A 5,121-nucleotide genomic window follows, 5' to 3' on the forward strand; every position below is an offset into this window, starting at 1 on the left:
TCTTCTACATCTTGAAAGTCGATCCATAACTGAAGAAGGAGTGTTTGACGGGTCTCCCTCCCAGCCTCTAGCAATGGCCTCTTCAATCCCAGCCTTACCAATCATTCTCTTATCAAAATAGAATCGACCATGACCTCTATCTTCAGGTTCAAGGGAGAAAGATAAAACAATGGGCCTGTGATCAGATGGCCACATGTCAAGGTATTCCAAGTTAGAGCGTGGGAACATTCGGAACTAACTATCATTCCCAAAACTCCGATCTAGGCGACACTGGACCCAAATATTGTTTCTCCATCCCGCCCAAGACAGAACATTACCAATTGTTCTCACTTCTTTTATTTTACAGTTTTCCACCAAATTTCTGAAGTCCCAAAACGTTGACTCTTCTCGAATAGAGCCCCCAAGCTTTTCTGAATTATCAAGGAGTTCGTTGAAGTCTCCAATCAAAATCCACACCTCATTTCTAGCAACACCAATACTTTCAAGTTTTTCCCAAACGTGATGTCTATATTCTCGAACCGGATCGCCGTAGACACACGTCAAGAAAAAGGTAGTAGAACCAAGTTTCACTTTCAGGTCAATGATCCTTTTATCTGAAAAAAGGATCTCAACCGTGTAACAATCTTTCCAAAAAACTGCCAAACCACCACTCAACCCAACTGGAGCAACTGTGAACATTTTATTATAACCCAAAGAATTCTGTAAACCAAGCATGTAAGAGTCTTTTTGCTTAGTTTCAGAGAGAAACAAGAAATCCGGAAAATACTTTTTACGCATCTCCGTTAAGCGACGAACTGTCTCGGTGTTTCCCGCCCCGCGACAGTTCCAACTCAGTATGCTCATTGGGGAGACAGCAGCCTCAAATCGGAGGCCACCGTATCTTCGTTGGTTTTTGTGGATTTGTTGCCTTGTGGAGTCTCAGTCTCCTCTGCTTTCCTCTTCGATGTACCAGACTCACTTACTGGTTCATCAGTTACGCTTAGGTTCACGCATGTTGAGCTTCGCGCTGGTCTGACATGTCTAACCCAAGCAGGAGGGCGTTGCCTAGATTTCTTTTTCTTATTCTGAAAGGTCCCGGTTGAGGTGGAGCAAAATATTCCAGCCTGAAACACCGTTGGTCCTTTTGGAACAGATCGAGAATTGGCGCTTTCACCTGATGAAGAACCTTCGTTAAAACCTCTGTTGCGATCACCACTAGGAGCTGACAGCGTAGGATGAGCCCTCTTGCAGACTAGGGGTAGCGCTTCTGAAGCAGGTTTGTCATACTGAAACACATGCCCTTTCTCCTTGTCCACTTCGTGAGATATCTTGGTCAGCACGGCAGGGGGATTATCCTTGTCAGCTTCAATAGATTGCTGCACCCGCATTATGCGTGCACGGCGCTCAGTTTCATCAGCATGAGAGATATATTGGAGGGCCATAGTTCCCTCTTCTCCTTGCAGTTCAGGAAACAAAGGGGGAAATCCTGGTGGAGCTTCCAGGCGCCGAGCCTCACTTGCAGGCTTTGTAGAGTCCCTTGGGGGTCTCTCCTCTGCGCTTGGTAGAGTTCTATACAGGCGAGGCTTGGTATAAGGGCACATAGACTTTTCATGAGTTAGTCTATAGCATTGGAAGCATCTTTTATGGATCTTTTCATACTCGTATTCAATTACCACTATCTCATCAGAGGGGAGAGTTAAATTCTTAGCCGCAAATGCTGGATTCGTAGCTGAAAACAAGACCTTAGCTCGGATGTACTCTGTTTTCTGAGAGCTTTTAGGATCGTACGCTATCTCCTTCACAAAACCAACTTTAGAGGCTAGTAGATGCATAGTTCCGATGGTGTAGTGATTTATAGGGATGTTCCGAATGCGGATCCACACTTCAAACTTGGACAGGAAGTCTCTTGGTGGAGAAGGAACCCAGCGTTCCAAGACCATAGTGCAGTGGTTGTAGGACCATGGACGATCCTTTAAAACTGTTTCCAAATCTTCTTCTCTCTTGAACACAAACTGAAAGCGGTCACGTGTTAGAGCGATACCTCTCACCCTATCGTAGAGACGCCACGCTTGAGGCATGTAGTCTATCATTCTCGCCATGTTCTGAGCCTCGGGATTCAGTAAACGCCCAAGGATACTAAGTGCGTTATCATCAAAAACGTGAAACTTCGGGTCATCAGGGAGGACCATTGGCTCATCATCTTCTAAGGACATAGAACGGATTGCCTTATGGAGGTTGTCCGCCATTGAAAAACTCAGTTGAGAATCTCGAAGGAGCAGCGGAGGGATTTTTGGGAGTAGGTCAGAGGAGAAATGGGAGGTGGTGCAATTAAACGCACAATATTCGGAGAAGATTTTGTAGGAAAGCATCAATTATTGACCAGGAATTGATGATATAAGAGAGAAGAGGAAATAGCCAAGTAAGATAAAGGAAAGTAAATAAGAGAAAATCGGTAAGGAAAAGAAGGTATAATAGAAAATATAAGAGGAGGGAAACTCAGGATATTATAATAACACTGAAAAGGAAACTTTCCTAAAAGATACCGTAACTTTGATAGCCGGTGAATGACGTCTACTCACGGTGAGAGACAGAGGAGGGAAATAATTGGCGATTTCCGATGGAGAGCCGAATTAATTTGGTTTTCTTATGCAAGAGTTTCTTTTTAATTAGGAAGGTAATATATATAGGCTTTTGTTTGACCATTTTCAGTCCGATTACAATATAACTAAGGACTCTTAGTTAAGAGCATATGGTACAGACATGGTAAGAGAAAAGGAGTTCAGTTTTGAAATATTATGAACCAAGTAGCTATATATATATATATATATATATATATTCAAGTAGTTATATTTGAATCTTCTAATATGTCTTTTAAGGTCCGATTGAATCTTATGACTATATCATTTTCTTCTATAATTTTGTTTTACTTTTACTTTGTGTGTGTACAGAACATGTGTGTTTAGACTTACTAAAATGCTGGAGAAGCGAGGGTGATTAACGAGGGTGTGTTTAAGGCCGTCGATGATGGCAGATGGGTTTCCTTTGACTTTGCATCCCATTGTGACTATTATCGCACAATTAAAATCCGGCGAGTTGAACAGCTGTGAGCATGGGCTAAGCGGCTCCTCCTCCGCGGTCTCTCTCACCGTGTTCGTCTCTCCACCCATTCTTGACCTATATATTCGTGGTTCTTTCCAAAAGTTTTGTGGATTTTTTCACTCAGATCTCTATCATCTATATATAAAGGAAGTGAGAGACTTATCAAAAAATAAATAAATAAAGGAAATGAGTTACAAGATTTTAGCTGTGAACTCATGGTCTATTTGGTTAACCTAGCTAGTAGCTACTACATCATGTGGATACATTATTTTATGTCCGTATATTTTTATGTTCTTATGAAAAATCAGGTGGATACATTATTTTATACTTTATTTTACTATGCGTATTTAACCTGTTTTTCACTAAAAGAAGTTGTTACAGACCCAACACTGTTAGACCCAACTAAAAGAAGTTGTTACCCACCATTGGAGTCTTTAGAATTATAATAATATTTTTATCACTTTTTGAATAGTTAAGGATTTGAGTCTAAAATGTACGTCCAATGATGTTACTCAAAATGAAATCCTTAGGAATTTAAAATTATTAAATTTTTAATTTTAATTTTTTTTATTCAATGATTAAAAGCAAACATACAATAATTATACATCTTCATCATCACCAAACTTGTTCCAAATATTTTCGATTAAATCATTTTTCAATGCTTCGTGTGTACGCCTATCTCGAACATGATTCCGTAGACCAAGCATATTACCGAAATGGGTAGGCATGTTGTTAATATGCTCAACATGTGAACTTCTGCTCGAGTCTCCTTCTTCAAATTCAGATGTATCGTACAGAGTGTATCCACCCCGTTAATTTTTGACAATCATATTATGCAGTATGATACATGCTCTCATAATCTTCCCTATTTTTTCCTTGTCCAATGACAGCACCGGGTTTTTCACTATCGCAAATCGAGCTTACAATACACCAAAAGCACGCTCCACATCTTTTCGGGTAGCTTCTTGAACTTTAGCAAATAACTCTGCTTTAGGACCTTGAGGGAGTGTGATAGATTGGATAAATGTTGACCATTTTGGATATATACCGTCCGTGAGGTAGTACGCCAAATCATACTGGTGTCCGTTGACCATGTACGTTACCCTTGGAGATCGACCTTGATAAATGTCATCAAATACAGGTGATCGATCAAGGACGTTAATATCGTTTAAGGTACCTGGAGAACCGAAATAAGTGTGCCATATCCAAAGATCTTGTGACGCTACAGCCTCCAAAACAAGTGTCGGCTTTCCTGATCCACGTGTGTATTGTCCTTTCCAAGCGGTTGGGCAATTTTTCCACTCCCAATGCATACAGTCGATGCTTCCAATCATCCCCGGAAAGCCGCGGATCTCTCCAATATCAAGTAAACGTTGAAGATCCTCAGGAATGGGTCTCCGTAGATATTCTTCTCCAAATAATAGAATGACGGCATCTGTGAAATGGGTTAAACATGAAAGTGCGGTGCTTTCACCGAGTCGGAGATACTCGTCGACGGCGTCAGCTGCACAGCCATAAGCAAGCATACGAATAGCCGCCGTACACTTTTGTAGTGTAGATAGCCCCAGCCGTCCGACTGCATCTCTCCTTTGCTGAAAGAATGGAACATTTGCTGAGAGGGTGTTGATAATACGCATGAATACTTGCTTGTTCATGTGAAAACGACGTCTGAATAAATTTTCCGGAAATGACGGATTTTCACTAAAATAGTCATTCCATAGACAGTTGTGGCCCGCTTCGCGGTTTCGTTCGACATATGCATGTTTCTTCTTTTTATCTGTTCGATTCTCCACGATGCTGTTGTATGTGTCTTCAAAATATTCATCAAAAGCCTCATTGACAGCCGCATCGAGTCTTCGGCCGACTTCATCTGCCATATTTGCCTATCATTCCTTCAAAAATTATTTAGATTAATGAAGAAAACATTTCAATCTTACAAAATTGTGGTTTAGTATATTTTTTTAAATCTAAAACCGTTCTCTAAAATTATAGAATGTGTTTTTCTAAATCATTAGCTCAATTAGTAGGAACACTTTAAATTTA

General features: G+C 40.7%; 1 pseudogene; it reads right to left on the bottom strand.

The window, feature by feature from the left end:
* LOC106317137 overlaps positions 1 to 3,217 on the bottom strand; it is a 6,726-nt pseudogene extending 3,509 nt beyond the window's left edge.
* Positions 3,218 to 5,121: the final 1,904 nt, after the last annotated feature.

Source organism: Brassica oleracea, chromosome C9 (assembly GCF_000695525.1).
Source record: "Brassica oleracea var. oleracea cultivar TO1000 chromosome C9, BOL, whole genome shotgun sequence".
NCBI lineage: Eukaryota > Viridiplantae > Streptophyta > Magnoliopsida > Brassicales > Brassicaceae > Brassica > Brassica oleracea.